The sequence below is a fragment of the Erithacus rubecula genome, assembly GCF_903797595.1.
Source record: "Erithacus rubecula genome assembly, chromosome: 34".
Lineage (NCBI taxonomy): Eukaryota > Metazoa > Chordata > Aves > Passeriformes > Muscicapidae > Erithacus > Erithacus rubecula.
The window spans coordinates 724,973-742,903 of record NC_136684.1 but is presented as its reverse complement, the minus strand read 5'-3'; the positions used below and the strand labels follow the sequence as shown (position 1 = coordinate 742,903).

At 49.8% G+C, this 17,931-nt stretch overlaps 1 protein-coding gene across 1 annotated transcript in view; it reads left to right on the top strand.

Annotated features, from left to right (window-relative positions):
* The window catches only part of LOC306814037 (zinc finger protein 541-like), a 263,524-nt gene that overhangs the window by 193,150 nt on the left and 52,443 nt on the right, over positions 1-17,931 (top strand). The gene's annotated exons all lie outside the window — the stretch shown is intronic.

The window sequence follows — 17,931 nt, the reverse complement described above, 5'->3', positions numbered from 1 at the left end:
CCTTCCTGGCTCCAGAGCCAGTCGGCTGGCTGGCGGTGATTGCAGCCAATGCCTCAGATGGCGCTGCGAAGACATGCAATCGTGGGGTGAACATGTCTACCCCGCTCTGGGGCGGCCGGAGGAGCCAAGGTCTACTCAACTCCGAGACCGGCCAGCTGCCAAGGAAGGCTTCGCAAAGGATGTCGGTCGCGGGGAAAACAGGTCTACCTGGCTACGGTTCGGCCGGTGGAGACCAGGTCTAAACAGCTCCGTAACCGGCCAACTGTTTGGCCTTGCACGCCAGCCGCCAGAGATGTCGATGCGAATCTGGGCGGTCACAAGGTGAACAGGTCTATCTTTCTCCGGGACAGCCGGCAGAGGCCAGGTCTACCCGGCTCCGAGCCCAACCTGCTGCTGGTGAAAGTGCCGCGAAGTGTATCGGTTGTGGGGACAACAGGTGGACCTCGCTCCCAGGTGGCCAGCGGAGGCCAGGTCTATCTGGTTCCAGGACTGGCCAGCCGCAGGTGAGGGCGCCGCAAAGTCGGTCGGTCTCGGGGACAACAGGTCTCCCGCGCTCTGGGGCGGCCAGCAGAGGGAATATCTACCCGGCTGCGGAGCCGGCCAGCTGCTGGGGAGGACGCTACGAAGGCGGGTAGTCACAGGGTGAACAGATCTACCCTTGCCCAGGGTGGCCGGCCAAGGCCAGGTCTTCCCGGCACCAGAGCCCGCTGGCTGGCCGGCAGTGATGATAGCCACTGCCTCAGATGGTACTGCGAAGACGTGCAGTCGCGAGGTGAGCAGGTCTATCCTGCTTCGGGGCGGCCGGAGGAGGCCAGGTCCACTTGGCCCCAGAACCAGCCAGCCACCGGAGAGGGCGCCGCGAAGTCGGTCAGTCACAGGGACAACAGGTCTACATAGCTCAGCGGCGGCCGGCGGAGACCAGGTCCACATGGTTCCGGAACCGGACAGCTGCCGGTGAGGGCACCGCAAAGTCGGTCGGTCGCAGGGAAAACAGGTCTACCTTGCTCCGGGGCAGTCGGCAAAGGCCAGGTCTACGCCTCCCCAGGACCAACCAGCCGCCGTATAGGGCACTGCAAAATCTAGCTGTCGCGGGGAAAAGAGGTCTACCTTGTTCAGGGTCAGCCGGAGGAGGCTTGGTCTACCAGTCCCTGGGACAAGCCGGGTGGCCGCCGGTGTCCGCCAGCTTCCGCCGTTTATGTCACTGCGAAGGCAGACGGTTGCATGGAGAACAGGTCTACCTCGCTCTGGGGCGGCCGGCAATGGCCAGGTCTACTAGGGTCTGTGACCAGGCGGCAGTCTGGTGGTGCATGCCAGCAGCCGAAGGTGTGGCTGCAAAGGTGAGCGGTCACAGGGTGAACAGATCAACCCTTCTCCGAGGCAGCCAGCAGAGGCCAGGTCTTCCCGGCGCCAGAGCCAGCCGGCTGCCAGGCGATGATGCCAGACAATGTCTCAGATGGCGCTGCGATGACATGCGGTCGTGAGGTGTACAACTCCATCTCGCTCAGGGCAGCCAGAGGAGGCTAAGTCTACCCGGCTCCAGGACCGGCTAGCCGCCGGAGAGGGATTCGCTAAGGCTGTCAGTCGCAGTGAAAACAGGTCTACTCAGCTCCAGGACCAACCAGCCGCCGGAGAGGGTGCCACAAAGTCTGTCGGTCGTAGTGAAAATAGGTCTACCTTGCTCCGGGGCGGATGGAGGAGGCCAGGTCAACCCGGCTCTGGAGCCAACCAGCCGCGGGAGAGGGGGCTGTGAAGTTGGTCGGTCATGGGGACAACAGGTTTACCTCACTCTAGGGCAGCCGCCAAAGGCCAGATTGACCTGGCTCCGAGACCGGCCAGCTGCTGGTTAGGGCGCCGTGAAGTCGGTCGGTCGTGGGGAGGACAGGTCTACCTCACTCCGGTGTGGCCGCCAAAGGCCAGGTTTACCCTGCTCCGTGACCGGTCGGCTGTTTAGCGGTGCGCGCCAGCCACCGGAGACGTGGCTGCGATGGCAGGCGGTCACATGGTGAACAGGTCTACCCTTCTCCGGGTTGGCCGGCAGAGGCCAGGTCTTCCCGGCTACTGAGCCAGCTGGCTGGCCGGCGGTGATTCAAGCCAATGCCTCAGATGGCACTGCGAAGACGTGCAGTTGCGAAGTGAACAGGTCTATCCCACTTCGGGGCGTCCGGAGGAGGCCAGGTCTACCCGGCTTCAGGACTGGCCAGCCGCCATAGAGGGCTCCGCGAAGGCGGTCGGTCACTGAGACAACAGGTCTATCTCGATCTAGGTCGGCCAGCAAAGACCAAGTCTACTCGCCTCCGGAGCTGGCCAGCCGCCAGGGAGGGCGCCAGAAGTCAGTCGGTCGCGGGCAACAGCAAAGGTGACCAAAAAGGGGAGGGGGTGGTGGCTCACATAAAGGAGGACTGAAGGGGATCAGAGGGCCCTACCCTAGAGGACCCTCTGTTTATAATCAAAGTAGGGAACAATGATAAAGAAGTGGAATTTTTAGTAGACACAAGGGCAACATATTTGGTGTTAAATGAGGCCCTGATACCTATAACAAATGATTATGTTGCAGTAAAGGTAGCAAGTGGCCAATCTGAAAAAGCATATTTTTGTAAACCATTAAAGTATAAGTTGGGAAAGCAGAGGGGGATTCATCAACTTTTGTATGTTCCTAAAGCTCCATCTGCACTTTTTGGCAAGGATCTGCTAGAGCAGCTGGAAGCAAATAAAATATTTAAAAATGTGGAAAATTTTTGGAGGTAAAAGATCAACAATATGTGAAATTGTTAAGTTTAATGCTAATAACCAAAAAGACTCAGAGTTGAAAATGAAGAAGAAGAAATTATTAAGAAAATAAAGGATCAGGTATTCCCTGGAGTGTGGGCCTCTAATATACCAGGGATAGCAAAGAATACTCTACCAGTACTTATTCGGATAAGGAAGGAATACAATCGGTAAGGGTCAAACAATATCCCTTAAAAAGGGAAGATAGAGAAGGAATTAGCCCAATCATAGAAAACTTTTTGCAAATAGGACTATTGAAGGAGTGTCAATCTGATTTTAATACTCCTATTTTGCTCCTGAAAAAGCCTAATGGATCATACAGGTTAGTACAGAATTTAAGAGCTGTTAATAAGATAGCTGAAGATTTATACCCAGTGGTTGCTAACCCCTACACCTTGTTAACTCTTCTAACCCCTGAAGTAACCTGGTTTACTCTTTTAGATTTGAAGGATGTTTTCTTTTACCTCCCTCTCCATGAAACCAGACAGAATTTTTTTGCATTTGAATGGGAGAATCCCAAAACTAGATGTAAAACTCAGCTCACATGGTGTGTACTGCCCCAGGGGATCAAGAACTCCCCTACTATATTTGGAGAACAGCTGGCAAAGAATTTGAAGATTTGGGAACCCCCACCAGAAAAAGGACAGCTGCTTCATTACGTGGATGACCTCTTAATAGCCACCTGGACCCAGGAGGCATGTGTGGATTGGACGGTAAGCCTCCTAAACTTTTTGGGCCTACAGGGGTACCGGGTATCCCAAAAGAAAGCCCAGATAGTAAAACAGTGATTTACCTGGGCTATGAAGTAAGTGCTGGACAAAGGACCTTGGGGCAAGACCGTAAGGAAGCAATATACCCAACCCCAAAACCCCAGACAGTGAAAGAACTGAAAACCTTTTAGGAATGGCAGGGTGGTGCAGTCTGTGGATTTATAACTATGAATTGTTCATTAAACCCCTGTATGCCTTAATCATGGAAGGAAGCAGGGATCTTCAGTGGGCAACAGAAGCAACACGAGCCTTCAAGCAACTGAAGAAGGCTCTTGTGTCAGCTCCAGCCCTGGGACTTCCAGATGTGAGTAAACCATTCTTTCTGTTTTCTCACGAAAAACAAGGGATTACTCTGGGAGTACTAGCACAAGACCTGGGGCCATACCAGAGGGCAGTTCCCTCCCTCTCCAAACAGCTGGACACGGCAGCCAAGGGGTGGCCAGGGTGCCTAGAGCTGTTGCAGCTGTAGCAGTGAACATCCAAGAGACATGCAAATTCACCCTAGGCCAGAAGATGACCGTGCTAGTATCCCACACAGTGTCTGCAGTCCTAGAGGCAAAAGGGGAACATTGGGTTTCCCCACAAAGATTTCTAAAGTACCAGGTCATACTGGTAGAACAAGATGATGTTGAAATTGTGGTAACCAACATTGTGAACCCAGATTCTTTCCTCAGTGGGAATATGGGAGAACCAGTGATCCACAACTGCCTGGAGACCATTGAAGCGACCTACTCCAGTCACCTGGATCTGAAGGACACCCCTCTCAAGGACGCTGAGAGCTGGTTCACTGATGGGAGCAGCTGTATCATCAGTGGAAAAAAGATGTGCTGGGTATGAGGTTACCACAAACAGAGAGGTAATAGAGTCTGGACCATTGCCAACAAACACCTCTGCACAAAAAAGCTGAAATAATCGTCTTAACCCAGGCCTTAGAGCAGGCAAAAGGAAAAGAAATCAATATTTATACAGACTCAAGGTATGCATTTGGAGTGGTACATGCACACGGAGCTATTTTGGAAAGAAAGAAGATTGCTTAACCCACAAGGAAAAAATACTAAATATGCACAAGTAATATTGAAACTATTAGATGCAGTTCAGTTACCTGAAAAGGTAGCTATTATGCACATCAGGGCACACTAAAAGTGAGCTCAGAATTGGAAGAAGGAAATATGCTGGCAGACAGAGAGGCAAAAGATGCAGCCAAAGGTGAGGTACCCAATGAAACAGTCGAGGCAGCATTAATTCCAGATGGAAAAATCTCTGTTGAAGGTAAGCCAGTATATAACAAAAAAGATAAAAAACTTATTTAGGAAGAAGAAGCAACTTATAACCAGGAAAGGGAGGTATCATTACATATTAGTGTTAACAGATACCTTTTCAGGATGGCCAGAAGCCTTCCCTATCTGGACAGCTAAGGCACGAGAGGTGACCAAGGCATTGTTACAAGAAATAATACTTGTTTTTGAGTCCCAGTTGCTACATCCTCTGATAGAGGGCCACATTTTGCCTCAAAAATTGTGCAGCAAATTAATCACCACCTGGGGATAGATTGGAAATTGCATACTCCTTATCACCCTCAATCCAGTGGCCAAGTACAGAAAATGAACCATATGATCAAACAACAAATTGTCAGGCTGGGGCAACAGGCAAATTTGCCTTGGGCCCAGGCTCTTCCACAGACATTAGTATGGATTGGAACAAAAGGGAAATTACGCCCTTTTGAAATATTGTGTGGGAGACCATATGCAGTCCAAGAAGGAATAGCACCCATTCAAGTAGAGGAACAAACGCTACACAAATAAATGGTGGCCCTGAAAAAACAACTTAGAAAAATTGAAAAATACATGGCTGGGGCCCAAAGCAGAAAATTAGATGGGCCAGTACATGATGTACAAACTGGGGATTATGTATATGTTAAGTCTTTTGCAGAGAAGACTTTAAAACCATAGTCAGAAGGACCATTCCAGGTACTCCTCACCACCTTCACGGCAGCCAAGATCAAGGAACAGAAGGCGTGGATCCATCACTACCGAGTGAAGAAGGCTCCTGAAGAAATTTGAGAAATTGCACCAGGCAATGGAGACCTGAAGCTGAAATTCACCAAGAACAGCGAGTAATGGATTTATAGCTATCATGGACATAATGCAAATGGTTGTGACCCTTGTGGTCATTGCCACAACCATAATAAGAGTCAAAGCAACATCACACCAGTACAATGTAACAGGGATTTATCAATGCCAAGGGAAAGCTTATGGTCCCTACTCTTGTAGGGCTTTAAGCCAAATGATAAGGGTCACGAATGCAGTTGCCTCCAGTGTGGTTCCATTCCCTCCAATATGATTACAGACACTCCCATTATATCCCAATTTCCCCAGCAAGGTTCAAGTTCCCTCAGAATGACGCCAGTCTTTCCCACTTTCTCCCAGTTGTCTCCAGCCTGATCCCAGTTTCTGTCAGTGTCCCATACTCGCAGTTGCTCCCAGTATGATCCCTGTTCTGGCCTCAGTCCCCTCAGCATGGTTCCAGTATTTTCCAGTTGATTCCAATTACTCCCAATGTCTCCACATTTTCCTCCAATCATGGGCCCAGCAGCTCCCAGTAACCCCCAGTCAGGTTCCATTCACACCCACTGTAATCCCAGTGGCTCCCAGGATGATCCAAGTAGAACCCATAGTCACTCCTGGTATGGTTCCAGTCCCTCCCAGTATGATCCATTGCACCCAGTCATGCCCATATGGTTCCAGTCATCTCCAGTATGACCCCAGTCACTCCCAGGTCCTCCCAGTATTATTCCAGTCACTCTCAGAGTGACTCCCTGTCACTCTCAGTGTGCCCCTGTTGTTCCAAGTCACTTGCAGTATGGTTCCAGTTGTGGCCAACCCTTTTCCAGTCACTCCCAGTCTGATTGCAGTGTGATCCCAGTCATTTTTTGGACATTTCCAGTACTATTCCAGTCACTCTCAGTCTGATCCCAGCTAGTTCCAGTAGGATCCCAGTATGACTCTGACATGAGCACAGCTGTTCCCATTATCATCCAGTGTGGTTCCAGTTGCTCCCATTTCTCCTCACTGTGGTTTCAGTCTCTCCCAGTGCATCCCAGTTGCCGCCAGCATGTTCCCAGTCACTCCCAGGTGTCGTCAGCCGCTTCCAGACTGATCCCAGTTGCTCACAGCCTGGCCCATTCACCCTCAGTGCAGTCCCAGTTCCTGCCAGTATGATCCAGTATGATCCCAGTATTTCTGAGCATGGTTCCAGTTGCTCCCAGTTCCTCCCAGCACAGTCCCAGTCACTCCACAGATCATCCCAGTTCCTCTCAGCATGGTCCCAGTCATGCCCAATTCCCCCAGTATAAAGTAGCAGCTCCCACTGACTCCCAGTGTTTCCAACACCTCGAATGCCATAAATCCAAGGCTTTTGTGGGAATTTAAGAGGGCACATGGAGGAATCGAAAATCCCGGAAAGCTGCTATTGTATGGGAAATTGGAAAGGAACTGGAGATCTCAAAATTCCCAATGCCCAGAATGCTGCAATTCCATGGTATTGGTGGGAATTTGGAAGGAGAGTTGGAGGATTATAAATTCCCGACAGCCGAAATGTGGTTATTCCATGGGAATTTGAGAGGAGAACTAGAGAATGCTAAATTCCCAACATCCGGAACGCTGTAATTCCATATTTCAAGTGGGAATCTAGGAGGGTAATAGGAGGATTCCAAATTCTCAATGCCTCAAATCCTTATTATTATTGCATGAGAATTACTAAGGAAAACTAGAGGGTTCCAAATTCCCAACACCAAGAATGCCATTATTCCATGGGAATTTGGGAGGGGAACTGGAAGATTCTAAATTCCCAATGCCAGGAATGTTGCTTTTCCATGGGAATTTAGTGGGAATTTTGGAGGGCGTATGAGTAATTCCAAATTTCCAACACCTGCAATGCCATTATTCCATGGGAATTTAGGAGGGGAGCTGGAGGATTCTAAATTCCTGACACCTGGAATGCCATTATTTCATGGGAATTTGAGAGAAGAGCTAGAGGATTCTAAATTCCCAGTGCCAGGAATGCTGTATTTCCATAGTTTAAGTGGGAATCTGGGAGGGAAGCAGGAGGGCTCTAAATTCTCAATGCCCGGAATGCTGAAATTCCATGGGAATTTGGGAGGGGAACTGGAGGGGTCAAAATTCCCAACACCAGGAATGCCATTAATCCATGGGAATTTATGAGGAGAACTTTAGGATTCACACTTCACTGTGTCTGGAATGCTGTAATTCCATGGTTTTGGTGGGAATTTGGAAGGTCAGCTGAAGGATTCTAAATTCTCAGTGCCTGGAATGCCGTTATTCAATTAGAATTTGGGTGGGGAACTGGAGTATTTTAAATTCCTGACACCCAGAATGCTGTTATACCTCTAGAATTTGATGGGATTTTAGGATGGTTTATTGTGGATTCTAAATTCTCAACACCCGGAATGCCATTATTCCATTTGTGCATGTGATGGGAACTGGAGGATTCAAGATTCCCAACGTCCATAATACTGTTATTCCATGAGGACTTGGGTGAGGATTCCTGATGTAGGGAATGCTGTAATTCCATTGCTTTAGTGGGAACCTGAGTGGGGAGCAAGAGGATTCTAAATTTTCAGTGCCTGGAATGCCGTTATTCCATTGCTTCCCAGTGTTCCCCATCAAACCTAAAACTGGACCTTCAAACCCAACTTTTCAAATACAACCTTTTATTACCAAATCCAACCTTGAACTTCAACTCCACCCTGGACTATCAAATTCAACCTTTAACAACATGGGATGTGATGTGATGTGATGTGATGGGATGGGATGGGATGGGATGGGATGGGATGGGATGGGATGGGATGGGATGGGATGGGATGGGATGGGATGGGATGGAATGGGATGATGGGATGGAAGGGGATGGGATGGGATGGGATGGAATGGGGCCAAGCTGGATGCAGGCACCAGCCCTGAGGCCCAACTCTGCCACTCACCCTCCTGTGCTGGCTGGAACTGCTCCACCTCTTCAGTCTCCTGTGATGGGGCAGCTCCAGGGCTCTCTTCCTCCTCCATCACCCAGGCCAGCCTGGGCACTCTCAGGGGTCTCTGCTCCATGCCAGTGACTGGATTGATGGCTTCTTGCAGGAGAGATGCCTCGGAAAAGCTCCCAGTCAGCAAATCCTGCAGTCACGCCTGGAGGGCACCTGCAAGACAGAAAACTCAGGAAGGCTACAGGACAGCAGGTCCGTGTGAAACAGTTAACAAGAGACTGCACATGCCTAGATGAGGAAATGTGAAAAGGGCACCATGATGAAGATGTCCAGCCTGCATCAGGGGACCACTGAGGAACTAAGACACGGAGTCTTCCTCAGTGCCAGCACTTCAGCACTGCGCCTGCGCTTCACGAATGCTAATGAAAATAGTGAGTTTTAAGAAATAATTTTCATAATTACACCTTTTCTAAGGAAAACCATGAATGTGCATTAAGTATAACCACATATTGTAGTTTCAGTGTGCCTGGGTGTGAACTGTTAGGAGGAGTGATCGCTGTGCACCTGGAGCAGTGAATAAAGCAAACACCCACTTCTTGGACTTTGTCTCACAAATTTCTCTTGGCGCAGTTTGGGGCGATTCTACAGGGAACACGTTTCAGCTGGTGGCCATCCTAAACCCAAGGGCACAGACAAGGAATGTGTGGGCCAGGGCATGAATGCTGCTCTGACCCCTGAGATCTGGTGAGCACTGTCATCAGCAGGAGTGGCAGAGTCCCAGCCCAAGCAGACCTGCCACCCCCCGAGCCCCGGCAGCACTGGTACCCGACTCCTGTCCCAAAGACCTGTGCCCCAGGGGCTTCTGTGCCAGAGGGAGCCAAAACCCACGTGCACTGGGGGCACCAGCACAGGGAACTCTGCAACTCTGGCCCCTGCCCACCTGCTCTGTCACCAGCACAAAGAATCATCAAAGGCCGAGGGGTTTCTGGCCATCTTCCCTTCCCCACTGCACACCTGGGCAGCTTGCTGAGCACAAGCACCCTTTTCCCCCTCTTCCCTGATGCCCTGCAGACCTTGGGCCCCAAAAGAAAGCACCTGGGACTCTGCCTATTCTAATGCATCCTATATTTCTACACTAAAGTAAAACACAAAGAAGAAAAGAACAGTGTTGAAGAAAGATAAAATCCCTGCTGGCTCAGGTGGCCCCCAGAGGCAGAGCCTCCCAGATCAGCTCTCCACAAAAGTTCAGCAGTGCAGCCAGCCGAGGTCTGATAGACGAGGCCGTGTCTCCCATGCCTGGCAGAGCTGAACTCGCGGTTTCTGAACATGGAGATTGGAGGCCACTCTGCTGCCCTAAGAATGTATGAAGTTTGAACTGCCAGGCTTCGGACAGCAGGGCTGGTGTCATCTGCCATGGCTTCAAGGGCTGCAAGAGAGAGGAACAGAGCCATGGTCAGATCCCAGATGTGCAGGGACCCGAGGAGATCCCTGTGCCAGGGCTATCCCTGCCTGCTCTAGCCATGGCCAGGAGGGATCAGGGACTACTGGAATCACCCTGAAGCTGTTGGCCACGAATCCCCCATGAGTACCTGAAATCTCTGTGTTCTCTGCCCACGCCACCCCCATCCGCACAGGGAGCAGAGCCCTCCGCAGCCGGGGCAGGGATTGCAGCTCCTCCTGCCAGCGCTGCTGCCAGCCCGCTGCCCTCACTCACATCTGCAGATCAGCTGCAGCTCCTCCTGCCAGCCCGCTGCCCTCACTCACCTCTGCAGATCAGCTGCAGCTCCTCCTGCCAGCCCGCTGCCCTCACTCAGCTCTGCAGACCAGATGCAGCTCCTCCTGCTGCCCCCGCAAGCTGTGCCCGGCAAGCCCTGGGAACACAGAGCCTGTCATGGCTCTGCCCAGTGGCACAGCTCCCTGCCCGCAGCGCTGCCAGCCCTGTGGCCACTCACCCTCCTGCCCCAGCAGGGCTCAGCCCAGGCCCTTGCCACACGCTGCCGCCACAGGTCAGCAAATGCTGTGGTCTGGCCTTGAGGTCACCTGCAGGAATGACACCTGGGAAAAGCTGTGGGTCAGCAAGAAACTAGTGCACTGTGCAGGGGCTCCTGACGGCAGCGCTCTGTTCTGTCCTGTCCCGTCGCGTGCACCGATCACTGTGGCGTGGCCACGTCACCTCCAATGCCTGTGTCACCGCATGTCACAATGAGCCCTTGGACACACTGTCCCGTTCCATGCCATGGTGACCATGCTGCACCGTGTCACAAAGGGCCCTTGCACACACTGCCAGCTGCCTGGGGCTGCCCCAGCCCCCCCAAAGTGGCCCATGTGTGATGGAATGCCTTGCCCCAAGTGTCTTACACTGCCCAACAGGATCTTTAGGAACGGCTGAAACCATCAGCAAACACTGCCCTGCTCTGCAGGCTCAGGGCAGCAGAAGGAGCCCCCGTGGCTGCTGAGGCAGCTGCGATGGGAAGGGCACCGGGCCTTGCACAGGAACTGTCACAGCCTCTTTGGCACACGTCCCATCTGGTGGCCATCCTAAACACAGCGGTGTGACACAGACAAGGAACGTGTGAGCCAGGGCACAAATGTTGCTCTGACCCCAGGGGCTGGGGAGCAGTGACATCAGCATGAGTGGCAGAGTCCGTGCCAAAGCAGACCTGCCACCCCCTGAGCCCTGGCAGTGCTGGTGCCCGGCTTCTGCCCCAGAGGCCTGTGCCCTGGGGGGGCTTCTGTGCCAGAGGGAGCCAAAGCCAAGGTGCACTGGGGGCTGTGCTCCATCCTGAAGGGGCTGTTGGCAGGAGCAACTACAGCACATGCCGGCAACACTTGCTATGTGTCAGATAATGTTGCTCCTTCCTGGAATGCTTTTTTTCGTGGAAGGGATTGGTAGTAGCACAAAAACACCAACACCTACTGAATTTCAAAGGACAAAGAGACGCCACAGAGATGCTGCCATATTTCCTTTTCTGTCTTTCTTGCATTTGGGACAAAAAGGAGTTGGCCCAGCATCTGCTATTCAACACTCCAGTGGCTGTGTGTCTGCCTATGGCAGCTCACCTCCAAATGCAACTGGGTGCCTGCTGAAAATAGATGGCCACAAACAGGGAGGTCCCCAGTGAACATCAAGGCAGCCACTTGGGCAGGTGCAGAGGTTAGGGATAAATCTGGGAGGAGAAACTGTTGTGTGTCTCTGATGGTGGTGCCAGCCCCCTGAAGGAGCAGCCAAGACAAGTGCTGATAGCTGACATGTCCTGCCCTCTTCTGCTGTCGGATGCACACGGGACAGATTTGCTGCCACATATCCACCAGACATGATCCAGGAACAATGGAGGGCCATGCATTGGTAGGGAATGGCCTCCCGCAATGGCAAAGCAGGATCTAGCAGCAAAGCCTGAGCCTGTGAAGAGGGCCACCTCCTCAGCAGACACCACAGTGCTTCCCTCCAGCCCTGAACGTTGGCCACAAGTGCCTGCTTTTCTTCAGCACCTGCTGCTCCTCGCTTTGTTCCAAGCCTGTCGAGGATTTAGTTTGGAAGCTCATTCCTGTGTCTTTAAGGTGCCTGCACAGAGGAGAGGCATGGTAGCTGTGGAGTAGGGCTGGTGTCCCTCTCACAATGGCACGGATGCTGCTGCCTTGGGACGCCTGCCTGTAGAAGGGGAGTCTGCCCTCAAACACGGCCATTGGAGTCAGTCAGGGGCACAGGCTGCAGCTGCAGCTGCCAAGGGTTGCTGTGAGGCTGGCAAGACAAGAGCAAACCACTGTGGCCAATTCTGCTGAAGCCTTTTGCAAAGCACGTGCAATGGTGTTCACAGTATGCCCTTTTGGCATTGCGGCCGGTGCGGATGCCTCGTGGAGCAGGTTTGGCATTCGTGTGCTGCTGTTGCTGTGCTGGCTCTGGTGCTTTTTGTGTGGCGCCCAGATCCACTGGGGCAGCAGCGACTGAGCAGCCCTGCTCAAGGAGACATGGCCACTCTGCCCATGAAGGCAGAAGCTCTGCAGGCCCAGAGCTCTGTGTCAGGGGGGCCTCAGTCTCAGCTCCGTGGCCGCCAGCCCTGCCTCTTCCCACTGCCCTGGCAGCCCCCAGTGACCGTGCCCTGGCAGGGCTCCCTTGGCCTCCTTGTCCCCAGCCAGCCAGGCCTGGGCCCCTCGAGGGTGTCCCCAGCGTCCTGCTGTGCCCACCCTCGAGTGTTCAGCCACAGGCGTGGCAGACTCTCTGGGGAAGCTCCACAGCAGCCAAGGGGCAATAACAAGGCAGCTGCCTGGGGGCTGCTCTGGCCTCTGTCACCCAGTTGCTCAGATCTTCCCACCACCCCGGCCCCTCAGGGGCCTCCTGTTCCCTTGGAAGCTCCTGTCACTCACTCCCTCCCACCCACATGGCCCTTGTACCTTTTCACAGCCTTGTCCCTTCAGGCCCTCTACAACCCCACATCCCTTTGCGGCCTTCCAGCACCCCATCCTCTCAGGGTCTCCCCCAGCCCCACTAACCTGCCCGGCAGCGGCATGGCCCCGGTGCTGAAACGCTAATCTTAGAAAATTAGGATTTTAATTATCTTGCTGAAGACAATTAAAAAATTAGAAGGGAGTAGTTATCTGAAACTTAAATAATTAATTGTCTGTCATTTAATGTTTGCTCAGCTGCGCTTACGATGGGAAAAGATGAAACTAGTGAGCAGATCCAAAGGAACATAGACAATGCAACTAGAAACCTATTCTTTGGAAAATTGGACTATGCCTAGAAATCATTTGTATTGTCAGTGATAGAAAAGGTCAAGAGTTTAGGGTGAGAAAGACTCATCTTACTTCCTCCTTTTAAGACCCCTCCCCATGATAATGACCCCAGACTTAATTTAAGAAGTCAATCACACACGATTAATAGCTATTCAAGCTAATTATCATAGGAAGCAGGGAATGGGAGGGGCTGTCATTATGAATATGTATTTGTTTGATTCCTCTGCTAATAAATAGACTCTGTGATCATCTGTGATTTTGCAGTGAGTATTAGAGGATTACCTCATGCTGCTGCCCAGCGAGGAATAAACATACACTTTGTAACTTTAAACTGTTAGAGAGTCTTTTGTCCATCACAGTTAAATATCGGTATTAGACCAATACTCATATTTTGATAATTCAGTTGGCGACTCTGGTGGGACCTTGTTCTCTCTGGTCAAGGGGCAGCGGGTTTCGGGACCCCTCTGGCGCCCACCTGGGATCTTCCTAGGAAGAGGGCTCCTTTTCCTCACTGGCACCCTGGGGAGCAGAACTACAACTGCCGGAGGTACGGACCGAAAGTTATGTTTAAAATTTATAGACCTGTAAGAGAGGCAGACTGGTAAGATGCTGCGAGACGTTGAGTGCACAGTGAAAAAGCCTAAAGTGGATTTGTTTGTAAGTTTCTACGGAATTTGGTTTGTGTTCCAGGTGGGGCTGGTAACAGCTCCAGGAGCTCTTGCCCCATTGTGGGGGATAGCAGTGGGCCGGTCATGGCCCTGGGAGCAGAACTTGCACGGCAGTGGGTCGGCGGAGCTCAGGCAGTGCCAATAACAGCATTGCCAGTATTGTTGTGGTACTGGAGCAGTGGTGGCTCCAGTTTGATTTGTGGTTTAAAAGTGGTGTGGTGGTAATTTCCAGTTTGGGTCACCAAGCTTGTGGGCGTCGGTTTCTGGTGACTCCTTTTGTGGGCTTGGTCACAGTTTGTGTGTGCCGCATGTATGTGTGTGGTTAAGTATGCAGATTGTTTTTGTGAGCTTTGTGTGCTTGAATTGTGGGTCAGTGGTGCACTGTACGTGTTTTGGTTTGTGTGCTTTTGGGAGTGCGTTGGCAAAATTTTTTGCATTTGTAAGTTGTGTGTATTTTAAGCTTTAAAATTGTTAGTATAAGAAGTGGTGTTTTGTCTAAGTGTAGTTAGTTTTTATGTGCAAAGGGGTGAGGCAGCGGCGTGAGCCCAGAGCTGCTTTCTTCCCTCACCTCAGGAAAAAAAAATAAATTTTGGCCTAAATGTGATGTGTACCTTTTTGTTATTTTAAGTGATTTGGTTCATTGGTTTTTATTGTTAACTCTTTATTTTGTTGGCTGCTTTTAACCCTTCCCTTTTCCTTTGCTGGATAGAAGGTTCAGGGAGGGGGATCCTAAGACAAAGGAATTTTTCTATCCAAGAAAGGTTTGCCAAGTTGTGTTTCATTGTGTAGTTTGTTGTAAATTGTGGGTCAGATAAGTGTATAAGTGGAAGATCTTTTTACAAAGTTACTGATAAGTGAAGCTCCAGAACTGGGATAAGGTTAAAAGGCATTGAAAGAAAAAAGAATTTTCAGTATGGGGGCAAGTGAAAGCAAAGAGGTTGCTAAAGGTAGTCCTTTGGGATGTGTTTTGGCATATTGGAAAGGATACAGAAACTAAAAGAGTACTTATTAATTGTGCACACAGTGCTGGCCACTTTATAAACTTGAGGAGGGGGTGAAGTGGCCCCCATCAGGGATGTTGGACTGTAACGCTTTGGTACAGCTGATGCTTTTCTTTAGGTGGGTGCAGAAGTGGCATGAAGTTGCTTATGCTGACATGTTTTTCACCGTTAGAAATCACCCTGAGCGGCAAAGGGCTTGTGGAATTCAACCACCCTCTGACCCTTTAGTGTTGGCTCTTGAGAAAGATAATAAAGCTAGTAAGGAAAAGCCCAGAAGGTGTTGCAGTACATCCTCAAAGAATCAAAGGTGTTCACATCCTGACAGGGTATATTGTATGGAACCTCAGGGAGAGGAGACAGAGGAATTGCTCAGACCACTCCCTAAAAGACAAGGAAGGGAGAGGGTGGTAGGGGAAGTAGATTTGAAATTGCCATCAACTTCAGGATTTACCCCTGCTTCATCCCCTGCTTCATCCTCACTTGAGAGAACAATAATTAATAAGGGAGTCTCCCACTCCCAAGCCACAGGAGCCAACCTGGCTGTATCCACCCTTACCCTCCAATGATAGTGAGGAGGAAGAATGCTCCCCACAGGGTCCTATAGCATCAAGAACCCGAAGAAAACAGAAATCATACAAGCCCCTTTAAGGGAAACAATCACCTCTGAGGGGGAGACAGTGTTAGTCAGAGTCCCCTTTACTGCCTGGGATTTTGATTCCTGGGAAAAGATTGCAAAAAATTATCGAGTTGACCCACTAAGTGTTGCAAAAAGGATGAAAGTTATGGTTAAACAACATAGGCCTGATTGGACAGACATTCAAATACTACTTGATTCTTTAAAAGAATCAGAGAGGCAGATGGTTTTAAAGGTGGCTAAAGATTTAGCTGATGATGATTGTAGAATAACACAGGATGGTGTTAAGGATATATTTCCCATTCAGGACCCAGGTTGGAATGCTAATAGGCCAGAGGGAAGAGCATGGCTAACAGAATATCAGGAAATAATAATAAAAGGACTGGAAAGAGCAATTCCTAAAACTATTAACTGGTCAGCCCTTAATGCTATTAAACAGAATTTTTCTCAAACTCCTTCTGAATTTCTAGACCAATTGCGAGAGGCAATGCCTCCACACACCTCCCTGGATCCTGAATCTGATGAGGGAATACAACAATTGGTAAACTTGTTTGTAGGGCAATCTACAGGTGACATCAGGAGGAAGCTCCAGAAGATGCGGGGCCCAGAAAGTAAGAATTTGGAGACTTTGTTAGATGAGGCCTGGAGAGTTTTCAGCAATTGGGAAGAAGGGTGTAAACCAGGGACAAAGAAACTAGTAGCAATAATACAGGAAAATGTACAAGGGAAACGTGAGCATGGTCCCACAAAACAAGGACCACCCTGACTGGAAAAAAATCAATGTGCATTTTGCAAGAAATTTGGACACTGGAAAAACCAGTGTCCAGAATTAAGAAGGGGTGATGAACAAAGAAAAGGTGACCAAAAAGGGGAGGGGTTGGTGGCTCACATAAATGAGGACTGAAGGGGACCAGAGGGCCCTACCCTAGAGGACCCTCTGTTTATAATCGAAGTAGGGAACAATGAAAAAGAAGTGGAATTTTTAGTAGGCACAGGAACAACATATTCGGTGTTAAATGAGGCCCTGATACCTATAACAAATGATTATATTGCAGTAAAGGTAGCAACTGGCCAATCTGAAAAAGCATATTTTTGCAAACCATTAAAGTATAAGTTGGGAAAGCAGAGGGGGATTCATCAATTTTTTATGTGCCTAAAGCTCCATCTGCACTTTTGGGCAGGGATCTGCTAGAGCAGCTGGAAGCAAAAATAATATTTAAAAATGGGGAAATTTGTTTGGAGGTAAAAGATCAACAATATGTGAAATTGTTAAGCTTAATGTTAATAATAAATAAAATCAAAATTAAAAATGAAGTAGAAGAAATTATTAAAAAAATAAAAGATCAGGTATTCTCTGGAGTGTGGGCCTCCAATATACGAGGGATAGCAAAAAATGTTCTACCAGTACAAATTTGGCTTAAGGAAGGAGAACAATTGGTAAGGATCAAACAATATCCCTTAAAAAGGGACCATAGAAAAGGAATTAGCCCAATCATAAAAAACTTTTGCAAATCGGACTATTGCATCTGATTTTAATACTCCTATTTTGCCCCCGAAAAAGCCTGATGGATCATACAGGTTAGTACAAGTTTTAAGACCTGTTAATAAGATAACTGAAGACTTATACCCAGTGGTTGCTAACCCCTACAACTTGTTAATTCTTTGAACAACTGAACTAACCTGGTTTACTGTTCTAGATTTGAAGGATGCTTTCTTTTGCCTCCCTCTCCATAAAGCCAGCCAGAAAATTTTTGCATTTGAATGGGACAATCCCAAAACTAGATGTAAAACTCAACTCACATGGTGTGTACTGCCCCAGGGGTTCAAGAACTCCCCTACCATATTTGGAGAACAGCTGACAAAGGATTTGGAGTCTTGGGAACCCCCACCAGGAGAAGGAGAGCTGCCTCAGTACATGGATGACCTCTTAATAGCAACCCAGACCCAAGAGGCATGTGTGGATTGGACGGTGAACCTCCTAAACTTTTTGGGCTTGCAGGGGTACCGGGTATCCCAAAAAAAAGACCAGGTGGTGAAACAAACAGTGAATTACCTGGGCTATGAAGTAAGTGCTGGACAAAGGACCTTGGGGAAAGACCGTAAGGAAGCAATATGCCCAACCCCAAAACCCCAGACAGTGAAAGAACTGAGAACCTTTCCAGACATGATGGGGTGGTGCAGACTGTGGATTTATAACTATGGATTTTTCGTTAAACCCCTGTATGCCTTAATTACAGAAGGGAGCAGGGATCTTCAGTGGACAACAAAAGCAACACGAGTTTTCAACCAACTGAAGAAGGCTCTTATGTCAGCTCCAGCCCTGGGACTTCCAGATGTGAGTAAACCATTCTTTCTGTTTTCTCACGAA